The sequence below is a fragment of the Ursus maritimus genome, unplaced genomic scaffold (genome assembly GCF_017311325.1).
Source record: "Ursus maritimus isolate PB19 unplaced genomic scaffold, ASM1731132v1 scaffold_3, whole genome shotgun sequence".
Classification (NCBI taxonomy): domain Eukaryota; kingdom Metazoa; phylum Chordata; class Mammalia; order Carnivora; family Ursidae; genus Ursus; species Ursus maritimus.
Genome location: NW_024425563.1, coordinates 90972816 through 90999550, shown reverse-complemented (window position 1 = coordinate 90999550; position 26735 = coordinate 90972816). Strand labels below are relative to the sequence as shown.

Below are 26735 nucleotides of genomic sequence, written 5' to 3'. Positions count from 1 at the left end.
AGAAGAAGAAGAAGAAGAAGAAGAAGAAGAAGAAGAAGAAGAAGAAGAAAAAGAAGAAGAAGAAGAAGAGGAGGAAGAAGAAGAAGAAGAAGAAGGAGGAGGAGGAGGAGGAGGAGGAGAAGGAGAAGAAGGAGGAGAAGGGGACGAAGAAGAAGAAGGGGGACGGGAAGAAGAAGAGGAAGGAGGAGAAGAAGAAGAGGAAGAAGGAACAGGAGGAGGAGAGGAAGGAGGAGGAGGAGGAGAGGAGGAGGAGGAAGGGGAAGAAGGAGGAGGAGGAAGGGGAAGAAGGAGGAGGAGGAGAGGATGAAGCACACAGCCTGGAACAGAACAGGAAATAGATGGGGATATGGAGGACGGAAGAGCAGGCGAGGGAAAGAACCGCCAGATGGTTTCAGAAAGAACAGCGTGAGGGAAGGCCCATGGGCCAGAGGGCGAGGTACAGCCATGCCCTAAAGGAAGCGCTGCCTGGAGCAGGGGAGAGTGAGAAGCAGTCATGGGGAAAGATGACGTGTGGAGGCTGGCCAGCGCCAGATCACATGTAAGCTGTGTTGGGGGCTAGGGCTTTATCCTAAGGACAACGAAGAGATGCTGGAAAGTTTAAGTGTGCAGTGACTCGATGAATCCCCACTCTAGGAATGCTGCTTAGGAAATCTCCAGATCAGTCTCAATAGCTGAAGGAGCTGTATTCAATCACCTTTTCAAAGTGGTCTCCTTTAGTATCTGTGGGTTTTTAGAAAATTTTATATTATGTAGTCTTTGGGAAGAAAGACTATAAATAAATATTTTTGCAGTCTCTAATATTATAAGAACTTGTTCCCAGAGTTTGTGGCAATAGTGTGGACACTGGCTCGGACACAAGTATGTGGAATCCATTTCAATAAGTATTATTTAAAATACTCAAAGTTCCTTCACTGAAAAAAAAAATGCCACTGCAGAATCACTTAAAAATGTTTACGTATATATACCTAAATCTCCAAGCTGCTGATGGCAATTTTAAATGGAAAGCCAAAGGCTGTTTCTCTTCCTTTTTATTGGACTATTATTAACCAGTCATAAAGCCTAGCAGTTCATTTATCAGAGAAAAAAAAATGTATAAATGCTTGACGGATGAAGGCTATAGCCATAATGTTATGACTTTATTTGAATTACATTATATAGACAAAGCATGCCAATCCATCCGCCTCAAATTACTGCCCTGTTACCTATGGTAACAGTCAGATATTTTCCTCGTTACTTAATAACACCAGATCTCAAATAAGTATCACAACATGAAAAACAGATGTTAAAATGTGACAGTCAAGGTCAGGTTACACCAAATACTTGTTAATTTTTAAGTGCCTGGTTACTTCTCAAGAATCGTTTCTAAAATTTTTCACAAGGTTTTGTTGAATTTGGTTGCAGGGGTTAGAGTCTTAATACACACGAGACACAAATAGGAACTTGACTTGTTATTATTCAAAATAGCAATAAAACAGGAGAAACTAGTTTTTATACAAAATGCTCATTACTTGGCATGAAATATGATTTTACACAAATGACTAAAATCAAGGGCACACTTTATATTCTTACTTCAATGATTTTCATTTGTAATCTCCCCTTCGTGCATCCAAGTCTTTTACATCTATGAAAGGCAGATTTTCATTTTAAATAGCAAATAACTTTTCATTATTGTGCTAGTGTAGATTATATATTTTTAAAACTAAAATAGATGAATAAAACAATAAAAGAAAGTATTATAGCACCACCCTCAGCAATCACTTCTCACCTAAATGTAGTTCCAGCTTTTTCCTCGTGTATTCGTATCTACAGAGCTACATCTATAGCTATTTTCTTGGAGAAACAGAAGCAAAACATGCAGTGAGGATCTTTTCATGCCAGTTAATCTTCATCTACGGCATTGTTTTTAAATGTGACTGAAGACAGTGCCCTGATAAGGATACGCTATAATGTGTTGCAGAAACTAATCACTGATTTCTGAACATTTAAGTGATTCAATGTCTTGGTTTTATAAATATTATGGCAGTGAACAAATATGTAGTTTAATCTTTCTACACATTCTTGATGATTTCCTCAGCACAAATTCCAAGAAGTAAAATTCGTGGGTCAAAAGGATGCATGTTTCGAAAATCTTGGTACATAACTGCTAAATTACATCCAAAAAGATTGTACTAAATTATATTCCCGTTGGAGGTGAGTAGATGACATTTTTCTGTCATGGTTTTTCTTTTTTTTCCTGGTTTGCTACCACACTTCCTTGATTCCAAGAGGCACAAATCCCCCCCCCTCCATTGTAACATCTTTAAAATCAATTCATGTTTCACAATCAATGGCATATCATATTTTAACTGGTGGTTTTTTATTTTTCCTGTTCTCAATGACATTGATAATACAGTGATGTATCATATAATCAATGTCTTAAATGCCATAAAATATGGTATTTGCCTTTATATTATGTGGCTATGTTTATAGACACACAGAGGATTTTAGAGGATTTTAGTTTTTATATAGTCAAATGGTTTCTTCATTAGCTGTCATGCTTATGCTTTCTCTAATTTTATGTAATAAACATTCACCTATGTTTCCTCCTGTTATTATACTTTATGCTTAATTCTTTTATAAACTTGAAAGTTACTTTTTCTCAAATGAACACACCAATTACCCTAATATTCATTGAGCAATTCTTTTTGCTCACGTATCACGTATAAAGTTTATTCTGTTTAAATATTAGTAATCCCAATTATTTCAGTGTCCACAGAACAAGCATTTGATAGATTTCCATTGATTGATTAATTCCATTTGTAGGAACAATTTGTAGACTTTGGCCTAAGTTAAGGTTTTGGTGTCACAGTTTAGGGTTTCTTTTTTTTTTTTTTTTTTTAAAGATTTTATTTATTTATGTGACAGAGAGACAGCCAGCGAGAGAGGGAACACAGCAGGGGGAGTGGGAGAGGAAGAAGCAGGCTCATAGCAGAAGAGCCTGATGTGGGACTCGATCCTGGTACGCCGGGATCACGCCCTGAGCCGAAGGCAGACGCTTTAACGACTGCGCTACCCAGGCGCCCCCACAGTTTAGGGTTTCTGAAGGGATTCTAGTTTTAGCGGGGAAAGGCTATTCTGGCTTCCTGACATATCCCTGCTTCAGCCATGTAACATACAATGGGACCCAGTGAGCTAAAAGCCAGTGTTTCTCATTGCTGGTAACCATCCTTCTGGCCTGCTTGAAGCAGGGAGGCAAGATGACTAAGGAGGTGGGCTGGAGAGTCTCTGCGTTCAGTACTCAACGAAACTCCACAGGAATTTACTGAAAGCCCACCCGGGCTCAAGTCAGGAATACCTCCCCCACCCAGCTCAGCACTGTGCCTCCCACTGAGGACAGGCAGATGGGGACAGAAATGCGTCTGCCCTCAGAGAACCAGCCAGGGGAGGAAAAAGGTAAGTCGATTGCAAAATGCCATCAAATCCAATCCTCAGGTTAGCGTGTATGGTGGGAGAGCAATAAGAGAACAAAGAAGGGGACAGTGGTCCGAGAGGAAGGGAGGACAGAAAACCACACGGAAGAGGTATCTGAAGAATCCAGGGGATCGAAGACGCAGAGTGGGCTGTGGTATGTGCACCGGCAGCCTGTTTGGGTGAGGAAATAGTAAACAGATCCATGGGCTCGGGTACTGAAATGGCAGTGAGTGCGTCCAGGGACAAGTGTGGGGAAACTGAACAAGAATCAGGTAGGGATGGAGGGAGGAGGTGAATTAGGAATTGACAACTGGTTGACCCTGGAGAGGTAGGGACAAGAAGTCTGGGCGGACGAGCCATTCAGGAGCTTGTCTGCTTGGCAACATGCCTGTGCCCAGCCACAAGACAGAGAACACAGGAGGAAGGGCAGAGGGAAAGTCTGTTCACATGGACGGAGCTGCTGTTGGTGGGTACAGCCCAGTGCATATGCCAGCTCACAGCTGGATATGAGCAAATCTGGAGCTCAGAGGAGACTCAATCACATCCAACTGCAAATGGCCTTCGTTCATTTGGTTTCCCGGGTGAGAGCAATGACAGGAAATGAGAGTTGAGCTCTTTTGCTTGTTAGTTTTGTGGGAACTAAGGAGAGTTCATCATTGGAGCATGCTATAGAGTGACCTTCCTTTCATCTTGAAGTCGAAGGCACTGGTTCCCAAAAGGCAGGGGACGGGGATGCCGGGAAATCGGAGAAGGGGCTTCACAAAGGCCAAATGTTGTTTGCAATCACATGGATTCGATCACAGAGGCAAAATTTCCCCCTCTCACCCCCATCAACACCTCGGTTGTGTTTGCTGCACAAGAATGATACTCAAGAATGACCTATCTGTACTAGGTTGGTCTGTTTTCAAAACAAACAAATAAAAAAGGAATTTATTTTTTGAAATACTTTTTCAGTAGAATTAAAAGGGTGGTTTTCATCATCTAAATCATACCCTTGCAATTTTTCTTTTCTGGACAATCTTAACTTCTGGCAGGTGGAAGGAAGAGACATCTTCACAACTCACTTGGGGTGCAGACCTGTGATTTGCATCCTGACTTCTGGGATGTGATGAAACTCCAGTGTGAATTAGATTCTTCTACCACTAAACCAGGGTCAGAAGTAACAGGACCCATCAGATTGATAAACTGCCTTCCTGAAAAGAGGAAAGGATGGATGGGGGCCGTGCAAGGATTAAGTCTTTCATACACATAGTATTTTTATGTACTGTCCTGTGTAGTCTGACTTGGAAAAATTCAAAGAGTTTCTCCCCTCCTCCAGGGTGTTACCATCAGCTTTAAACATGTCCAGAGTTAAATTTGCTTCTGAGAACAAGTGTTTGTGTTAATGTGACTTAATTGATAACAGCCCATGTGAACCTTATTATTTAAGACCTATGCATTACTAAATAGTTTCATTAAATAATGGAGAAGAACTTTAAAAAGAAAAACAAAGAAACCCCACACAAGCACATGGTTTTCATTTTGGCAGTAAGGGCTGGAGAGAGGCTCTGCTCTGAGGTCGACTTCATGGCTTCAGGCAAAACTGGGAGATTAAGCAGAAACTCCAGCAAACCTGGGTAGTTCTCAGTTTTAGAGACACTTAACTCAGTACATGACAAATCTCAGAAATCTTTTGACTTTTTGTGTGGGGGGGAGAGTGAGTAGTTGTGTTTCTTTTGTTTTCTGTTTTGCTTTGTTTTGAATAATTAATGTTAGCTAAACAGTATCACTGTGGAGAGTGATATGAAGTTTAGAATATTTCTTAATAACTCTGGATCGTTTTCTGAGTGACAGAAGCGAGGTAGACACCAAATGATATCCCCTGATGTGGTCAAAATGCCTCCTTTCAAAGAGGGAAGAGAATGTGAGGGAAGGTGTAAAGCATGGTNCAAGGGGGTGGGGGTGGGGGCAGGGGTTGGAGAAGGTGGGGGCTGGAGTCTGAAAGAATAATTGTTTGAAAGAATAATTCAAACAATTCTACACACAACGGATACTTCCCAGACAAATACTCCGAGTGACCCCTGCTAGACGCCTAGGTCCAGAGGAGGATTTACAAGTGCTATAGGATATTAAAACAGAATCACTGCCACCTCTGTTTTGGTTAAACACAAAAGCCTAAAGGTTAAACACAAAATAATAGGTGGCTGTGGTTTTAGATCACCTTCGTAGGACTTGCAAGGAGGTGGAGAAAATTGGTTTTGTAACCCTTCACTCCACATCCACCTCCTGAGTGTGAACATGTTGGAGCATGGTAGCATGTTAGAATGACACCCTCTGACCACGTAAGAATCCTCCCTCCAAGAACCGCTTGGAGAAGACACCCAAGAAAGGACGGGAGGGGGGTGCCTGGGTGGCTCAGTCGGTTGAGCATCTGCCTTCTGCTCAGGTCATGATCCCAGGGTCCTGGGATCGAGTCCTGCATCCCTGCTCAGCGGGGAGCCTGCTTCTCCCTCTGCCCCTCCCCCCCACGTGCCCATTCTCTCTCTCTCTCTCTGACAAATAAATACAAATAAATAAATAAAATTTGAAAGAAAGAAAAGAGAGAGAAAGCAAGAAAAGCAAGAAAGCAAGAAAGAAAAAAGAAAGAAGGAAGGAAGGAAGGAAGGAAGGAAGGAAGGAAGGAAGGAAGGAAGGAAGGGAGGACCAACCAGGTTTATCCTACTGGCAGGATTCAGAGGCCAGGGCTAAGGAGCATGGGTAGGGGAGGGAGACAAATAAGGAAATGGAAAGGAAGCCAACTGTGTACCCCTCCTCTGCCCCTCACTGCAGACTTCTGAGTTGAAGTGGGCCTGGGCTGGGGGGAAATAAGAGCTTTCATTTTAAAATAAGTTCTGACATTGTATGATTCTACTGTAACTGACATATGAACTACATTTGAGATGAATCTTGCAGTTGAAAGTGATGTGGGAAAAATCTGTAATCAGCTCACTGCAAAAGTTACAGGATCTTCCCAAGACCCAGCAGCAAGAAAATCCAAAGGTTTAAAATGAACGAAGGATTGTCAGCATCCTCTAAAATCTGCTCCTAAGTTCAACTCTAGGGAGAGGTGAGGCCTGACTATACCAAGAGCCCCACAGGGGACCCACCTCTCCAGCTCAGAGACTCTACCCTGCCCTGCGGCTCAGAGGATCCGTGTGGAAACATTTGGTGCAACGTCCTTCTTTGCAAAGATAGCATACAACTAGTAGTTCTAATAAATATAAGAAAAGAAACAAATATACTTCCATTTTATATGGTCGGTATTTCTTTACAAGTAAGGGTTGCATACTCAAACCAAGTTTTATATGATCCTAAACTCCTTTTCTCTACAGAGGCAAGTGGTAGTTTCCCTCATGCTGCATTATGCTGTGGGAGGGTTTGTGCAACATACAACAAATTATGGGTAGAAATCAAGTTACTTATATAATATAATGTGACATACACATTGCTTTCCAGCTCTGCCTGATGAAACACAATATGCTTTATTTGGCTAGAATATACAGCTGATCTGTTCTTATAAAATTACTTGTGGCTAAAAGGAGGTAGGTTCTATTTTCGATCAGACCTCACTTACCTCCTTCTCTGTTACTACTCCCCCTTTAACAAATAGCGTATCCTAAAAGTTATAAGATGATTGTAATCTGGCCATTAGTATAAAAAATAACTGGAATACTCACAGATTCTTTGCTGAAAATACCAATTTACCAAGCAAGTAGCTATAGTCTATATAATTGTGATGGACTGAATGTCTGTGTACCCCCACCCACCCCACCAAGATTCATAGGTTGAAGTCCTAACCGTCAGTGTGATGGGTATATGGAGGTGGGGCCTTTGGGATGGAATGTGGTCATGAGGGTGGAGCCCTCTTGAATGGATTAGTGCCTTTAAAAGAAGAGCACAGCTCCTGCCTCAGTGCCCTCTGCCAAGTGAGGATATAATGAGAAGAATGTTCCGCAGACCTCCAGTGGCTTCACCAGACACCAGATTTGCCAGCACCTTCACCCTGGACTTCCAGCCTCCAGGACTATGAGAAATACATGTCTGTCGTTCAAGTCACCCACTCCATGGTATTTCTGTCATGGTGGCCCCAACTGATGAAGACTGTAATGTAATGGGCAGCGAAGTCAAGGCACTCAAGTGCCAGCTCCTCCCTTTATGACTGGGCCAGGTCAGGTGGGCTTGCTGAGCCTCAGTTTCCTTGTTTCCAAGGGGCACCTTGCTTAGAGGGTCATGGTCAGGACTGAAAGAGTAAGGACACAAAGCGAGCACTACCTACACGTACGCCCGCAGTCCTGCTCCGTACGTGTCAGGGGATGAGACACTCCAGGGAAGACAAGGACGTGAGACCAGACATTGTGCTCAGAGAGTTCACAAGCTTAAGATCTAGTTGGGGACACACAAAGACATTTTCAGAGGGATTCAAACGTCCAAATAAAGACAGACTTCACAAAACAGTATCAAATTTCAAACCAGTTGCCTCAGAGAGTTAGAGCAATGGCTTTCCAGAGGGTGGGGGAACAGAGCTTGGGGAGGGGTCTGGGTACGAAAAGAGGAATCGGTATGGCTCCATTAGAAGATTTCACAACAAAATCTTGGTGCAGCTTCTCTTCTAAAGGCAGAAGCTGAGTCTGTGTTGGCCCCAGAGGAGGAAACGTGTCGCCCTCTCCGGGTCACCACAGGGCTTTCCTCTCCATTAGCATTTCTTACCCACTCCGGCTTCACTTATCTGTGTTCCCTGACTGGCCCTAGTAGGTATTTGGGAATCTCATCTCCAAATAAGAAGTCTCACCAACCTCATTAACACTGACCCTAACCTAAGTGAACGTTGGCCGACTTGGGCAACCACGGACTGTGCCCCATCCCTTTCCTTACCCCGTTCCGCTGGCAAGAACCCTCCTTCCAACATCTCGAGGGCCGCATTCCACACTCTAAACACAGAGAGACGATAGGCAAACCTGGAGTTTTAATTTTAGATGGCATCTTTTCAAGTTAAAACTCTTAGAGGAAGTTTTCTTAAATTAAGATCCCAGGGAAAAAAATAATCAAACGATAACAAAACCTCCGATCAACATTTGGGCTGATCTTTCAATAAACTGATGATTATTTGCTAAACATGTCCACTCAAATAAAATTATCTAGTTTTAGCACTTTTTTCCCCCTGCCTGGACTAGTTTTTAATGTCAGTAAAGAGGTTTTTGTTTTTGTTTTCTCTTTTTCCTAAGGCATGATTTTAGAAATCTCTCTCAATCTCTCTCATACACACACACACACACACTCTCTCTCTCTCTCTATCCCTAAAACTATCCCTTTTAAGCAAGATCTAGAAAACTGAGGACGGAGGAGGAACGAGGTAGAAGAAAACCTCCAAAGAGAAAGACTCTGAGGTAAAGCATTCGAGGCCTCACCCTTCAGGGCCCCTCACTCATTAGCTACAGAACAGAGGCTGTGAGGCAGATCCTAAGCGATTTGTTCCTAAGACCTGTAGAATAAAAATGCACATATGCCTTGTTTCCTTGTAAACGAAAGCAAACAGAAGGATATGTTTGCAGTCATGTATTCTACGACACTTTCTGGAATGGGAAAGAAGTGGCCCATCTTATAGCGAAAATGCAGAGAACAACCAGACTATGACATTGTTAATAGTTGGGACATATCTGGAGAAATGATTGCAAAGCTTTTCTTAGAGCAATGATGGGTGGGCATAGTTACTGTTTGGTGAGGAAAAGAGTTCCCAAATACGGGAATGCCCACAGGAGTCTTCTCAAAAGTGTATCAGACTCTACTCTGTGTTTCAGCAAGGTGAAAATAAAGGTTGAAAACTGATGGGCTAGGTGATGTCTATTGACCATTCAAATTCTGAAATGTATAGGTCACGACAATCCCTGGTAGTGAATAATATACAATTTTATTTATATTCCATTTTATGAGAAGAAAGGACAAGAAGTCCCACGAGGGGAAGATGGGAAGATACTGATGTTCGCTAACATAAAACAATTCATTCAACAAATGTCTGTTGAGCTCCTAAGTGCCAGGCCCTGGGGCTTCCATAGTAAACTTTACAAGCGAAGTCTCTATCCTCAGAGAGCTTCCATCGTGATGAGGGAAACAGGCAATAAACAGATGAATATGCGTCATCTGATATCCAAGAGTGAGAAATATTATGAAGAAAAGTAAAGCAGAGGAAGGGGATAGAGAGTGATAATGGGGCGGGGGCAGGGAGCTCACTGAGGAGGTGATATTTGAGCAGACACTTAAAAGCAGTGAGCAAAGTCATGAGAATAGTGTTCTAGACAGAAGAAACAGCAAGCATAAAGCCTCTGGACAAGGGCTTGGTTAGTGAGGGGGCCAGGGGCAAGAGATGAGTTCAGAAGGTAGCCAGGGCCCTGACCATGTAGGGGCTGGTAGGTCACAGTGCCAACAGGATGTGATGGGAAGTCCGCAGGCATTCTGAGCAGGCAGTGGCATGATTGGATTTATGTTGTAAAAGTTTATCCTTATAGAGAAGAGACTGTAGGTGGGGCAAGAGAATCAAAGACCACAGATAAGAGGATACTGCCATAGACTAGGCAAGAATGAGACGAAGCTAATTAAGGGCTTCCCAGGAAAGCTTGTTTATATACTCATTGACTTTGTTTTTTTTCAAGATTTTTTTATTTATTAGAGAGAAAGAGCATGAGCGAGGGCGAAGGAGAAGCAGACTTCCCGCTGAGCAGGGAGCCCAACGTGGGGCTCGATCCCAGGAACCCGAGATCATAACCTGAGCTGAAGGCAGATGCCTTACAGACTGAGCCCCCCAGGCACCTCTACTAATGGACTTCAATCCAGTGAGAGCTCCAAGGGCCCTAGGTCATGTGCATACTCTATGCAATTCTCCTTCCCTCTTGGCTTTATCACAACCTAAAATGGGAAGGAAGGATTTATGAAAGCACTGAGTCTCAGACATGCAGACTGCCTTAGGTGTAGACATCATTACTGCACAGAGTACCAAGGAAGTGTTTCAATCCTGGATCCCCACTTTGACACTAGTACTATTATGTTCCATGAAATAGCTCCCTGCTTCCTGTTGTTTTATATGGTACTGCGCAGATCTGGGAAGTTTTACTGAGAACAAGTTCTATTCTCTAAAGCCACAATGTAAGGAACACTTTTTTTTTTCCATTTCATTTTATTCGAAGTGTGTAAATAACGCTGTTAAACAATATCATAAAAGAAGACATTTGATATCATCTATGCTAACAACGAAAAATTTCTACTTCGTTTTTTTGCTCCCAATAAAATGTATTCTTTGCTAAAATTTTACTGTCAGTAAGTTTTTTAATGCATGGAAAAAAAGATTTCAATTACAATTTATAACCCAAGCAAGTTTTAGCATAGGGAGCCAATTCTTTCGAAAGGAACAAAACCCCACCAGAGCTTACTTTGAAACAATATTTAAGGCTTCAATCCACGGAGATTTCTAATACCCCTTTTCTAAGTGGAATTCAATTTTCCCATTTGTAAGTTTGCCGATGTTGGTGGCTGCAGAGAATGTGCCTGTGGTCAGGCGGTTTAGGGAAAATGGAAAGAATGAAGGTGCTGGTTTTAAAATTAAACCTGAATCTTTCACGTGCCTGAAGGATCATGTCCAAAAGAAATTGCTCTCCTTGGGGCCAAAGGTACTATCTCACCATTCAAAATACAAAGGGCCAGAAGTTTATTTATACCTTCTCCATGATTTGTTTCCCAGATCTGGCTTTCGACAAGCACTTCCTTCAGGAAAACACACACTTTTCCTCTCTCGCAGCCCAATTTCCTGTAGGAGTGCCTCTTTCAAAAATGGTAATCACAGCATCATTCTCCTGTTTTCTGGTGACACGCACAATATTCACATTCACACATTCAAAACACCTTTCAAAACAAAATGAGGATAAAGCTGAGAAAGGAGAGGAAAGAAATGTTCTCCTTTTTCCCAAACTGGCCCTCCTTATTAAAAAAATAGTAGCTGCTGCTGTATCTTCAGAGCTTACAGTGGGATTTCCCATCTACACCTCTCATTTAAAGGCAGATTCTTCCTAGTGTTAGATGTAGATTTATGTAATCTGAGTCACTAGTAGAGTTTTGGTCTACCCCAGGCGATTATGGGATACCCAGGGCCTCTGTTGGAACATGCTAACGCAGAAGTACTCTTGTGTTCCAAGGTGAAGGTGACAATGAGGGTGGGGAGTGTTCCATGTCAAAGCTGTGAGATGACTGCGGTCTTCGTGATGACTCCTTTAAGGAATGGGTCTGTTCTTCTGCCCGAAGTGAGGGTCTTTGGGGCTGTGTCCACAAGAGGAAGAAGGAAGGGGCAGCTGAGTTACGTAGCCTTGCTTCCTGAACACAAAATTATCATACAAAACTATCTTGTAGACTCTTGGCAATGCTGTGGTTTCCTCTAGATTAAGACTTAGCAAGGTCCCTAGAGACAGCTACCCATGGGCGGTGGTCTTGGAAGCAAGCCTAGTTGTCCCTACACCACAGCAGCCTCTAGAAAGCTGCTGAGTGAATGTTACTGCCAACAGAAGCCACTGCCATGAAAACACCACTCATGAAGGAAAGAGGATGTTCCCACTTATCGATTGCTACGCACTGAATGTGTCTTTCCCAAATTCATATGTCGAAACCAATCACCAATGTGATAGCATTTGGAGGTGCAGCCTTTGGGAGGTGATTATGTCATGAAAATGGAACCCTTGTGAATGGAATTGATGCCCTTACAGAAGAGGCCCAGAGAGCTCCTCTCCCTTTCTGGCCTGTGAGGACACAGCAACAAGATGGCAGTCCATGAACAAGAAGTGGGCTCTCACCAGGCACTGAGTCTGCTGGCACCTTGATCTTGGACTTCTTAGCTGCCAGAACTGTGAAAAACTAATTTCTTTTGTTTATGAGCCACACAATTAATGTAATTTTTTTTATAGCAGCCTCAACAGACAGAGACATTGGTCATCAACTTGTACTCAAATCTTCCGATGACCACATTTCCTCAATTCTAAGACTATCACACTGACTTTTCAAGAGGGAATAAGAAATACCCTCATGACTGAAGGCACACATTAATATAAATAATCATAATGTATCTGCCATAGAATAAAGGATATATTATATTATTAGAAATAATAATGATCATAAAAATACTCGACTATGTTGAGCCCTCCCTAGGCTGTGCATTTAAACATATTACCTCACTTAATCCTCATAAAAACCACAGCCCTCTGAGTTGGATATAATTTTCCTCATTTTCCAGATGAGGAGACTAAAGCCGATGACAAAGTAAGAAAATTACGAAAAGTGATGGGACCTGGAGTTTTGTGACTCTGATCTCACGCCCAGGCCCCTCTGAGTTTCTGAGATATAGTGCCCTGGAAGGGAGCCACCAGTGGGTAGCCTTCCCCATGGTCCCAGTGAGACCCAGGGGTAAATTTGAAGGAAAAAGGCCATAATTTCACACCAACAGTATAATTAAGTGGCCCAAGACCCTGATGTAAGCTCTGTTGTTTCTGATGGCATGACAATCAAATACCACTGCTGCCAATACCCAATTTTTAGGAGGTAATGTGGCAAACTGGAAGGAACATGGCTCTGAGGCCTGAGGACGTGGGGTTCGTAAACATGTAGTACAGGAACCGAAGAGCGACATTTCTGATCAGTGTCGACACGATGATTTGTCAAATAAATGGGGCTGGGGAAATTGGAAATTAGAAGACAGTTTCCTTACTTCTCAAACATCAAACTAAATTCCAGATGAACCAACAAAGTTTGGAATAAAAATGAAAGCATAAAGATCATCATGGTGATAGAAGAGTGCTGGGTCTTGATCGCAGTGATCATTACATGTATCTACACAGGTGATAAAATGGCTTAGAATGAAGCACACACATTGCACTGCTCTCAAGTTCCTGACTTTGATAGTGTATTATAATTACATAAGACATAACCATCGGCGGAAACTGGGTAAAGGGTACACAGGACTTCTCTACTATTTTTGCAACTTCCTGTGAACTTATAATTATGTCAAAATAAAACGTCAAAATACAATTTAAATATAATCATAAAAGAGATAGACCATAGTAAAACTGAATAGCTGAACTTGGCATGGCCAAGGAGGAATCCGATTTTTTAAAATTGATACATTTAACACCTATAAATAAAAAATTTCTAATGTCCAAAAATATAAAATTGAAAGGCAGATACTCAGATGTTTTTCACATATATGACAAACGAGGGTTTAGTTAATTTAGTGTCATTTATATCCTGGTTAAAAGTGTGGACTCCGGTCGAAAGAACCAGAATCTTTGGATTAAAAATCATGGCTCTATCAGCTGATAGGATGTGACCTTGAGAAAGTTACCTTCGCTTCACCATCTGTGAGATAGGGATGGTGCCTTCCTCAATGAGCTGGTGCAAGGATTAAAAGAGCTAATAATCAAATAGTATCTGAAGCGTAGTAACACATGTAGTATTAGCTGAATTATTTGTTGTTCTTATAATTGTTACAATTCAATACAACAACAAAAAAAATATAAATCCTTCTGTGATGCCAGACTCTCAGATATTCAGGATCTGGCTGGGATAAACTCATTCTTGATAACTCTGGACAGACTGGCCTGATATAATGATATCCTCATGTTGAGTCAGGCCTGGAAATTTATCCTGACAGCTGATGATCTGTGGTAAGCAGCCCTTCAGCCTTGTGCTCACCTGTGAGCTAGAATTCCTTGCTCTCTTCAACACGTCTACCTCTGCAGTTATTCAACCCGCCTCCCATCTAATGGTGCTTCAAGTCCACTGTAACCAGGTAACGGGATGTTCATGAGAGCCCCTTGTGCTGGCATCTACTGTCGTCATCTCCCATGCAACACCTCTGTTAATCCTCATAGCATCCTTGTTGGGTAGCTATGACTATCCCTACTTAGTGAAGAGAAGGTAACTCAGAGAAGTCAGTGACTGCCCAAGATCACACAACCAGCAAGTAGTAGCACCTAATCTCAAAACCAGTTCTTCTGAATCAAAAGTCTGGATACTTCCAGAGTGATAGGACCCCCTCTGACCCACATTGTAGACACCATGTCTAAGCTAAGATTCCTAATAAGGATCAATGGGGCTCCCCATTTTTCCAGCATGGGCTTTTGGACAACTTTGTTGACTCCTGACAGGTTTTACTTCTTTCTTCCTGATTCTTGTCAGTGTTCCACATAGGAGTACTTAACCATGCAAGTCTCGTCTTGGCAAGTCAACTGCTCTGACAGGCCGCACTCTATGTGTGAGCACATGTTGCTTTCTGTGTTCTGTAAGACACTTTAGAGCTCTGTCTCCTCAAATAGGTGGGAAGCTCATAGAATACAGGGAACACATGTTGTCATTATGTGTATCCACTCAAAACAACTAGTACAGTGGACTCTAACTTCAGATTGTTGGCCTCCTGATCTGGAACAATGCTTGAAAAGGCAGACTTGGTCCACATTTCTATTTGAGAAGCTTTTGTGTATATGACTGACCACCTGGATTATGAGTCTAGAGACCTGAGTATCAGTTACCCTGGTCCCGAGGAAGAGAGAATATTTGCTCTATTGCTAGCTCTTGGAGCTAAGAATGGAATTCTCATAAAATGACTACCCATCGTGATCTTGAGCAAGTGATTAAACTATACTGGATCTCTTTCCCCACATCACGAAAGGAATTTATCACTTTTCAGGAAATCTACTGCAAGATAGCACCTCCCATCCTTCCACTCTCCAAAGACATTTGAGTACTTATAGAGTAAGTGGGAAGAGGAGAGGGCTCAACACATACACACATTGGGCCTGGGCAACAACAGCACTCATGGAACATAAGACAGACAGACACCGATATGCATACACATTTATTCTGTGTGTGTGTGTGTGTGTCTCTGTCTCTACCTCTCTGTGTCTCTGTCTCTCTCTCTCTCCACTCCCCCACACACAATGCATATTTCTCTTATTATAATACTCTATGTACATATTACTTCGATGTTTTTCCTTGGAATCACAAAACGGGGGCAGGAATGGTAGAATGGCTTTGTTAAGCATACAGGAAAAAAAAAAAAAAAAACGCCTCTAGCCAAAATTCTTGCACACCGTGTGGGCTGGCTTGAAAGTAACATGGCTTTTGACAGTAACATGTTCCATGTTTAGCTCGGGTTTATAGGTGAGGGCCCCATAGGATAAGAAACTAGTCCAGGAAAAGACTTTCAGTGACCTTTTATGGGGCTGGAAATCCCACACGGGTGCGTGCAGGGCATTCATAAGAACACCTTGTTCTACCGTTCTCTCAACCCTGAAAACATGGGGCACTCGTGTGGACAGATCACCACCAAACCAAAAGTCACTTTACAGTAGGTTGACCCAGAAAGCAAAGAAGGTTAAAGTGAGGTGGACACAGTGCCTTTAAAATACGTATAAATCTAACATACCAACGGCTTAGGCTCCAGACGGCAATGCTGAGCACACAGGGGAAGAAAAGGCAGAAGATGCCCACAGCCCAAAAAGCTGAGAAGGCAATTTGTGGCTTTTAGAGGTAATGAATAATGATTTAACGTGGTTTTCTTCACTCTGCTGTTTTTACAGAAAAGTCACATGAAAATGCGTGTTTTCCACTCTATTATTTCCCTCATCTGAAACAGTGCCAAGTTGCTCTCACATTAGGAAAACTAGCTCCACAGAACCAACAGTTAGAAACTGGATTTTAAGTGTCTTCTAAACTTGCTCCACAGCCTGCCTGCCCATCCAGCGAAACGGTAAAGACACGGAAGAAATCTGGTCATTGATAACTATCTCTCTACTGCCACCTAGACAATCCCAGGGAGACCTGGCTGCTTTCACATGGCCCTGCCTCCGGCAGAAGGCTCCGGCTTCCGGTGCTGGTGAGGGTTATTTTGGGAAGCTAGTGCTTGGCTGATGACAAAGTGAGAATCACATCCTGTGATGATATAAGCCAGGTGGGTCTCCCACTCATCTGAGTCTCTTATGCATGTCTAGCACGTGGCCTTGACAAGCCTGGGTCGGCGAAGGGTCCTCACAGTGGCTCAGAGGCACACCAGAGACTCCACGCCTGAGGCTCAAGTTTGGGAACCCGTCCATCTCCCTTTAACTTGCTGTCTGACTCCAGGCAGCACCTCAACTCCCTCCAACTCCATTTCCTCCACTGAAACGTAGGGGGAAGGCCCCACTTGCCTACTGCACAGAACTGCTTAGGGGCATTTTAACAAGATGGCGGTGTTGGTCTTAGGAGCACCCCGCGCCAAGCCCCCGGGCCGCCCAGCACCAGTCAGAGACGGCCCACACCGGCTGGGCCGCTGGGTGCCAGCGTGGTGGATGAGCTCAGCTCTCAGAAGTGGCTGGCCTGGCTGAGACAGGGGTGCCCCGCCACACTCACTTCCTAGAGTACGAGTTCAGCCAAAGCCACATTAAAAGATGGTTGCTTCACGTTGGCAGAACTTTTCAGGAGGCACCAAATGAGGGTGTGTGGGAGGGGGAGTGGGCAACAGTGTCATAAAATGACGAAGCCGAGCAAACGTTTCCTGTCCTCACATTTAAAATCTCCGATGGGGGTGGAAGGCAGCCTCAGAGGCCCGGGGCTTTCCTGAAGAAACTATAAAAGGAAGGAATGATAAAAGGAGCCAGGGTTTTAGCAGGCTACTACCAACCAAAGCGAAGAGGGGGAGAGAAGTTTCTCTCTCGGCCCCGACCCTGGCTTGTAAGCTTCAGGCTGGGTTTGCTGCAGGAGGCTTTTCAGAGGGGATGTGAGCTGTGGGTTTGTTTCTGTGGTAGCTCTTTTCTCCTCAGTGAGGGGCTGGAGGTCGTCAGATCTCGTCCTCTCACATTCCCACTACAGACAGATTGAAGAAGTTAAACAGGAATCTGTTTGTGCATCCCACACCTCCCAGTGGTCTCCGACAAAACGTATTCCCTGCTCAGAAAGGAGCCCTTGCTATATGAATTCTTGCTGCTTGAAATCAGGACAAGAATCTAGTTGGACACAGGCCATAACTTAGATATAAAACCATTGACACAGTCGATACACGTGTTTCTTCCCTGTGATTTATGGGACAAGGGAAAGTCATGGAGCCTTTCCTCTGACACCTGTCCATTTTCAGTCACCACAAAGATCATGAACAACTGATCTGAAGCAGAACAAATGGAAAACTGTTCAAAATACTCAGATAGCATGACTGGCCTATTTCCATCAGCTTTCCAAGTTGCTCAAACCATAGCATTTTGGGGGATGCTTCCCATGATGGATTCCCTGAATGGAGTCAATGCTTAGGTCTCTCATTTCATGACCACCTAAATCCTGCAATGTCAGATCCCGTGCAGGCAAGGCCTAAAAGACCCATCCCCTAAGAAGAAGAGAAGTCCTCTTGAATGTTTTCAGCGTTTCCAGTCCTAAGGTGGGACTGGCCACGTGAGAGCAGGCCCACGGAGCTAATGATTGTGCACTGTGCAATTTAAAACGCAGGGTGTAAGGCGGTCTTCAAGAGGTTCCACGCATCTTCAGAGTTCCAGGAATTGTATTTGACTCACAACGTTTAGAATTCTTCACCCACACTTACCAGTGTCATCATCCTCCTTGTCCTTGTTCTACCCTCCTCTAGAAATCAAGAGACACACGCAGCTGCCTACAGCAACCACAAAGAGTTCTCCAATGAAGCAAAGTCCAACAAAAACGGGGAAAAAAAGTTTCAGAAAGGCTCCGAGTTTTAGTGGCTCCTGGGTTAAATCAAATAACCCGGGTACCAATTCTGATTCTGCTAATGATTAAATAATGAAATACACCCTTGATGGATTTCAACTTCTTTAACATTAGATAATTCATTTGACCTTCATAACAAACCTCTGAGTGAGAAGGGGAAACTTTGTCATCCCTAATTTGCAGACGCGCAAGCCAAGTCTGAGGTCTGCCTAACCTGCCAAAGGTCACATTTCTATATTGGCCGAGCTGTTGTCAACGCAGCCTTCTTGCTCAGTGAACACGCCATGTGGCCTGAGCTCCCCATCTACCCAAGTTATGACCTCTTTTACCCGAACACACAGACCTACTCACTCTCCACCCTCTGTACCCCTTAGCAGCTGGTTTTATCATGTGATAAGTTTATCTCCATTACTTGTTACTCATCTTAGTGACCCTCAAGGCCAGAAACTTCACTAAAGGCAAGGAGCAGGGGAGGCCCATCTTTGATGGCCCGAGGACACGGCACTGAATCCATCTTGCATGCAGCATGCACTCCGTAAATATTTCGCAAGTTAAACCAAACTGAATCAATCCGATAAAACTGCAAAGCAGGTAAATCTTGTGTATCGCCCTTCATCCTGCAATGCCTTGTTCTCAACCTCAACTCCTGCCAGTTGAAACCTATACTCCCAGATCATTCAAACACATAAACTGTATGAATGATAGGAACTTAAAATGCTTTATATCACTGCAGGTAATACTTGAATCCGGTGAATGTGGCTCTGATTAATTTCAGGCACAGCCAGAAAGTCTGGGATGACTTGGGAGTGTCAGGGCCTTCCCAGCAGGCCAGAAATCACATTTAGAACTCACTGGAACTTCAGCCTGTACCGAAATCACAGGCATTCACAGTCACCCACCTTGGTTTTCCTCATCTATGAGTTGAAAAGTATGAGTCATAAACTGTTGGAAGTATTTTTAACTCACCAATTATTTGGATAGTAAAATGTAATGTTTCAACCCTAACTGAATGCTAAGGACAATCTTAGCAACCAATTAGACAGAGTTGACTTTGAAATCAAAGAACAAGTCCAAGAGAAAAAGAGTAAGCTCTCTAAAAAGATGATGTTGATATCCTGATATGTGTAACTCAAAGCACCTGTGAACCTTCCATGCAAATAACCAACTGCTTCCTCTTTGATGGGGACCATGTGAGGAGGTCTAACCCTGAAGGAGACTGCATCCCGAGCACCCTTTCAGCCCTGAGCTTGCGCTCTGCTTGCAGACGGACACATGCTAAAGCGTCTGTACTCTGTCCTTGAAGATTCTGGAGACTTGGGTCAGGGGTGAACCCATGCCCTGGCTTCAGCCTTTGTAGTTCACACCTTGAGCCCCTAAGTTCTGCCCCTGCCGTCTCCTCCTCCTTGGCCCCTCAAACAGCCTCAGTTCAGGCCACCTAAACCTGCATGACTCATCTGATGGACACCGCCTTTCCCTCCCCAGTGGCCCCTAAGCCCTAAAGCCACCCCTGTCCCAGCCATGCCAACCAACCACTGGCTACTCCCTGTCACGGCTCTCCATCCATTTCCAAAACTTGCTCATGCTGTACTTTGCCTCGAACGCCCACCCCATGAACTCCCACTTGCCCTTCAAGACTCAGGCCACACAACCTGGGAAGTCTTGACTGACCTCCAGGTTGAGTTAGAATCCCTTCCTCTGTTTTCCAAAAATCCTGAACATACATCAAGCACAATGTTAATGACACTGCAGAGGAATTCCTGTTAACGTCTCTACTTGTGACCTCAGAGGTCTGGCAAATGTCTGGAACATGGGAGAACTAAGGAAAGAACGTGCTTGCTGACTGACTAATTGAATGAATCTACTGCAATAAGGTGGTGTGGTCCTATCTATGACCTCGGAGTACCGGGAAGAGAAGGTCAAACGTTCTTTGAGATGTTCCTCAGTGCCTAACACAGCGCCTGGGGCAGGTTACCAGTTAGTTAAGTAACACTGAACCACGTAATTCTTCCCCTGACCAATCTCTATGCATTCAGCCATCATGTGTTGACCGTCTACTACATACACGCATTCTCCAGGCATTGTGGAAGAAATAACCAGCTAAACCGAGGGTCTGGAAGGGTCTGGAGTCAAGAGGAGTAATAGATTTATAAACAGAGGTGAGTCATACAGATCTGAGGGAACAAGCAGCTGCTCTTTGTAGGGAANATAGGGAAGACTGAGCCAAGGATATGAGTGTGGAGACAGATCTTAACTGATGAACACACAAATATACTTTTTTTGAGCCTGTTTGAGCCTGTGTGTGTGCATGTGCGTGTGTGTGTGTGCACGCGTGCCCGAGTGTGTTTTGGATCCGTGCTACTACGATCCACAAAATATGCTGGTATGAATATTTATGCAAATGCTAATTACACACTAATTACACACTATAATCTAAAACTCCCCTTGGTTATTTTCTGCCAACACGACGTCCTCTTGCACATCTCTCACATTTTAGCTGTTCTTCGGATGACAGTGGTTTTCACATTCCGCAGACCCTGGTTTACCATCCCTGAACTGCTTCCTCTCCCGAGTCCTGTTAATCGCTCATGTTTATTACCATTTTTTCAGCTGCAGTCATTGTGAACAGTAGAGTGTTTTCCCCCACAGTAATAAATATTCATGTGTTTATGAAGTAACAAAGAAAATGTTGCTGAGCATAAAGAGTTGATGTCAACAGTCGGGAGTGAATGAAACACAACATTAAATCTATTAGCATTCCCACATCTTCCTGGAGGCTTAATTGTTTCAGACAAGAGGTTGAAGCCCCGGAGTCTGGAGGTTTTGATAATGACTACAGGATGGGAAGGGAAACAGAAGATACAATTGGCTCGTCAGGGCTCTGTGTGTCATTCCTGTTTCACCACAGCGCATGGGTAAGAAGCTTTCTCCCGTTGTTTAATTTATCCCTTGGAGACTGGGATGGTCTGTGAGTCCAAACCAGAGATACAGCCTGGGTGGTGATAAGCCGAGCCCCGCTAGGAAATGCGGGGTTGCCTGCAATGGGGACTCCGAGTTTGAACTCATATTTGTGACCCACTTAAATGTACCTACTGGCTCGGGGATGAATACTGTAATGACACAAGTGTAAATTTCGTTTTCCACAATTCCCGTCTGATGGTGTCTAAGAAGCAACGCAAAGTTACTTAAAGAGTGCTTTGAAACAGTACTTTCTTCCGCAGTGCATATCCTACCATTGGAACAATTCAGAGATTAGCATGGTCCCTGAACAAGGATGGCACATAAATGCGGAAGTGCTCTGTATTTAAAAAGAGAGAGAGAGTGCTTTGAAATATTAACTGATACGTGCTGGGCCTGGGTGCATGCAGGTGTGCATACAGGACACTAAGCAAATGCCCATTAGATGTACGATATCAGACAGAAAAGAGAGAAGAAAGAGGATTGTTGCATGCAGGCGTGGTGTCAGGCAGCAGAGGAACGCTTTGTACTCAGGACAGCACTATAATCCCAGCTCCGCCACTTGCCAGCCGCGAGACCTTAAGAAAGCTGCTCAACCTCTCCAGGCCTGTCTTATCATCCCCTTGATGCAGTGGTTGGTAACTGGGGGCGATTCTGTATGGGCTATTTGAGTGCAGATGGCAATTTCACAACCCCCCCCCCCCAGTAATACCCTGTAAGTACTCCTCTTGCACCCAATGCTGATGTCCACCTTTCCTGAAACCAAGGCTTATGTCAGAAAGCAAAGGGCTGGTCAGCACAAATGTATCTGACTTTCAAGCCAAAGCCACTAAATGACCAAGTGACCCAGTGGCATCGGACAATCTAATCCCCCCAAAATGTCTCTTGGGATGCGGTCCAGGTCATCCTGCTACTTCTTGAGGCCAGGCGCTAATTTTATCTTAGAAAGTGCCGCACCATTTCCTCGGCAGTGATGCCTTCTTAAAAGGAGAGATCTGGCCACGGATGGCAAACATCATTTAATGTCTCCTTTGTTTTGTTTGTTTAACGAGACCAAAAGAGGACAAATTCCTATCCTTCTCATTGACTTCAGCAAGGGCAGGGTTCTGTTTAGAGACCAGGAAGAACAATGTGGAAATTGTTCACTAACAATGTGAATCATTTTCAGACAATCCCCAGAAAATCTGGGATAAGTTAGGTGGAAGAGAGATAGATGACAGTATGCGGAAAACTTTATTTATGAATGTTAATAAAATTTCGATTGCAAAGGAAATACTAGAGACAAAACTGAAAAGCCCTACATTGAGAATGAAGCTTATTCCAGCCTGAACTCCGAGATGCAAACAAGCCAAAGACCGATTCATTAAGTGCCAAGTTCAAGAGAGGGATGGCAGGCTAGAGCTTACAGCTGGAGAAGTTCCCCTCCTCGGGGTTTTGCCAAGAGCTGGCTCACATGCTTTGCAAACCATGATAGATATGTGAGGGCGAACCTGACATCCTTGCTGAGCTTTCTCTGTGTCAGCTTTTTGCAGCATGGAAACAAGTGGGTAGGTTTTGGACGAAAGGTAATCTTCCTCATTCACACTTGGGACCTTTGACAGAAATTTTCAAAATGGAAAAGAAAAATGGCAGCGGGTCAAAATCAAGATTCTAATGTTTACAACATCTGGAGGTCGCTTTTGAGGAAAATGGCTGATGAAACCAGAATGGACGGGTACTGATATGAATATGCACCCCCAAGAAATATCCAGGTAATGTGTTGGTTATACCGTGGAAAATGACATCTTCAATTTGTTTGAGCCATGGAACCGTTTTCAAAAAGTGTGGTGAAAACATGGCAGGGCAAAGTTTTTGTGAAGGCTTGACAGGCTGACTTCTATTTTCCACAGGATGGAATGAAATTGCTTTAAAACGGTGATGGAAAGGTATACCACTCCTTAGATCCCTCCAGATCATGGAAAGAATAAATATTTTACCTGCATATAGCAGCTAGGATTTGTGAGGAAGTGTCAGTTAAAGTGTCATCAAGGTAAGATGAAGGCTTCGAAATTCTGATCCTGAGAAGTATGCTGGACATCAAGCTCAAGTAAAAAGCCAGGCTCTCTAAAAGCTGGTTCGTCTTTATTCCATGATTATATCTTCCAGAACATGTGCCCAAATGCTTTATACTCTTTGAGAGCCAGTATAAACATGGTAGCCAAACAGTGTGACCTTTGCAGTCCAAAGGTCTGGGGTCAAATTCCAGTTCTGATATTTGTGTGACTTTGGGAAACTTATTTAACCTCTCCGATCCTCAGCTTCCTCATCTGTTAAGTGGGCATAATAACGTTACCTGCCTTACAGGGTCATTGTATCAAACATTAAATGAGTGAATGCTTGCAAAGCATTTTGAAAGAACAGTGCCTGAAATATTTTAAGCCTTCCATCAATTCTGGCTCTCCTCATCTAATTGCATCCTCACACAGACCGTGTGAAGCAAGTACTATCCATCATTCTCGTATCACAGATGGGAAAGTGAGGATTTGATAGGTAAATTAACTTGCTCAAGAACAGACAGCTCATAAGTAGTGAAGCCAGTACTTGAAATAACCTGTTCTCAGGCCAAAGCCCAAGCTCCACTATATCATGTATTTGGGAATCTGACTGTGAAGAGGAAGAGTTGGTCTCTCCTACTAAAGAAAATAGCTGCTAGGGCAGAAATTAGGAAAATTCCCAGTCCAGGAAGTAACTCTCCATAACCTTCTAGGGGGCATCCGCAACTCCCTTCCTCTCCCCAAAGCCCCTACAACAGGGGTGAAGGGGTGTGACAGAGATGACCACTATCAAAATTTTTCTGCCCTCAATTAATCAGGTCACCCTCTTAACACTGAGCACAAAGCATGAATATTTGAAAGCCTTTCTCCTTCCTCCTTCCCAACAGCCTTCCCAAGAATGTGCACCTCTCATCACCACCAAGTCTGTCATTGGTAGAATTTTGCTGCCTGAGTGAATTTCCACTGACTTCTGGGTGAAGGCAAAGAGACCTAGCAAGTTCTCGCAGGATTTTAAAAAGTGTTGGTGCCTGAGCCCTATTTGTACCTGTCTTTCTCCTGGGACCCTCCCTCCTCTGCCACCATCCCTACCAGGAATCCAGGCTCTCTGTATTGTTCTTGGGTCAGTGAAAGTGTCCACAACATCAACAAATTTAACAGCTCCATTTTTCTCATCCAGTTTCCCCTCAGTGATGGTTCCCATCCTCTTAGTACATGTTCAAAGACACCTTTTGCACTTTCAGTGACTGTACCATGGAAGCCCATAGAATCAGGACCTTCAAGCTTTCCAACGTTTGCTGTTGCTATTCTTTCGAGACCTCAAATATCTTCTCCTTTTCCCTATCCTGTCCCCCAGCTATTTGCCCTGTTAACCTGAAAAACTCCTACCCCTTCCCTAAGGGGAAGACAAATGCCACACTTCATTGCAGTTTTCCTAGCCCACACGAACATCTGTGTCCCCTTGCAAGGCAACATTGTTACCTTCTTTGCATTCTTCAATTTCTCATGATCCTATCGCACACCATATCATAATCTTTCTCTGTTCAGCACCTAATATAGTCTTGAGATGTAATAGCCACTCGACAGGGTTTACTGAGAAGAACCATTAAAAGGTGACTGCCGGAGGCGAGGCAGAGCTGGTGTAGTGAGAACGAGTATAATTTTTGATGTCAGAGGGATCTAGATCTAATTCTGGTTCTGTTACCTCCTAGCTATGTGACCATAAGCAAGACCCCTATAAACCTCTGTTTCTTGACCTATGAAACAGACAGTATTGTTACAAGAAGTAAATGAGAAAGGAGCATAAACATCTTTGCTACACTGTGCACATCTGACAAATTTTTGGATCTCTCTTAAATTTTGCATACATTTTCTTCTCTTTATATTCCTCCTCTCCTCCTCGACCCACACACTATTTCTTCTTAGAACAGAGGAATGTAGCTGTTGAAAGTTTGGGTAAAAGAGAGTTATAATGACAGGTTTTAGGAGAATCCCTTCGAGCAGAGTCTCAGAGAGGGAGATAACCGCTTGACTTGAATACCACAAACGTGATATCAAATGTAGCCTTAGTGTGGAGATGGATGTAGGATTTTTAAAAAAGATTTTATGGATTTATTTAAGGGGAAGGGCATGAAATGGGGGAGAGGCAGAGGTAGAAGGAGAAGTAGACTCCCTGCTGATCAGGGAGCCCGACACGGGGCTCGATCCCGACTCTTGGATCATGACCTAAGCTGAAGGCAGATGCTTAACTGACAGAGCCACCCAGGCCCCCCTGGGTGTAGGATCATAGGCCAATGGACTTAAATATTTCTGGGCCCACCGACAAAGTCATCACCATTACGGAGTAGATATAGCAGGCTATCTTGGTTTGGCTCCATTAAAATTTTAATACATCTAACATGATTTTTCTGATTCCACTCTCCCCAGAAAGCTGGGCCTGCCTTCTGGGGAGAATTATAGATCATGCTGATTTGACTCTTTCCAGACCCCTATGGCTGTGATATTTCACAATCAGGAAACAGCATGGCTTCTGATGATGATCTGGCCGTCAGAAGAAAACTTCTGGTCTTATTTCAGTAAGTCGCTCAAGTAAATTAATCAGTTTTCTGGAGTCTACCACAAGTTCATAGACATTTTATCTTACACGAGACAATATTGATCGACCTAAACACAAACATGATTTCTGGCATCCTCGAGGAGAGGTCCAGATCACCCCAAGACGTCACTTAGCTTTGTGTTCCCTCCTGTTCCTACAGATTTCATTGGTATTCTTTGAGATCCTCAGTTCTCTAACAGTAGGCAGTTCCAATCTCAGTTTTTCCTAGGTCCTCCTCTTCTGTCTCCAAGAAAAAAATCAGAGCACCAAATGCAAAAGGTATATTTGGTCTTGATGGACTATTGTTTTTGATGTTGGAGGAGGAACAGACCTTGTTGGTGATTTCTGGCCACAATCTTTAGGTCCTAAAGATTCCAGCTTAAACGTTTGTTTGGATGAATCTCTCTTATTAGTTCATTGATGAGACTTACAGTAAGACCTATGAAAATGTAGCTTTTCAATAATTAATATGTAACTTCATTAGTCATGGGGAAGAAGTCAGTACTTAAGAACCATAATATTTGACTCATAGAGCTTATTTAAAGGAGAGTGGATAGAAAATCTAAAGCCTAAAACATTTCTTGTTTTAAACTCTCTTTGAACAGAAGTCAGCTCACATCACAAAAATGTTCTTGTTCATACATATAATGATACTGTAAATACAAGTTTTAAAAAGAGCTTTTAGGCAACAGTCGCAGACAACCAAATTGTAACCATTATGTTTACCATCTTGGCCCGTGTCCCAAGCTCCACATGTTTTGGGCATAGTTTTTTTTTTTTTTTTTTAACTCGACAATAAGGCCTCGACTATGAAGATTCCCTTTTGTTGCTATTCCAAATGCATAAGAGAACAAATCCATTTATCTAAATAGGAATTTGAAACTCTTTGGAGTATGGTGACCATATGCACCAATCCTCGGAAAGTAAAAGCAAAATATTAACTTCCCTTTCTGTTGGAA

The 26735-nt window shown here is 43.3% G+C and overlaps 1 protein-coding gene and 1 non-coding gene across 4 annotated transcripts in view; one reads left to right on the top strand and one right to left on the bottom strand.

Moving 5' to 3' along the window:
* Positions 1–26735, bottom strand: part of SUGCT (succinyl-CoA:glutarate-CoA transferase) — a 678964-nt gene that overhangs the window by 126444 nt on the left and 525785 nt on the right. The gene's annotated exons all lie outside the window — the stretch shown is intronic.
* On the top strand, positions 21398–21500 carry LOC121105995. Its single transcript, XR_005838723.1, has one exon. It is a non-coding gene; the product is annotated as a U6 spliceosomal RNA (small nuclear RNA).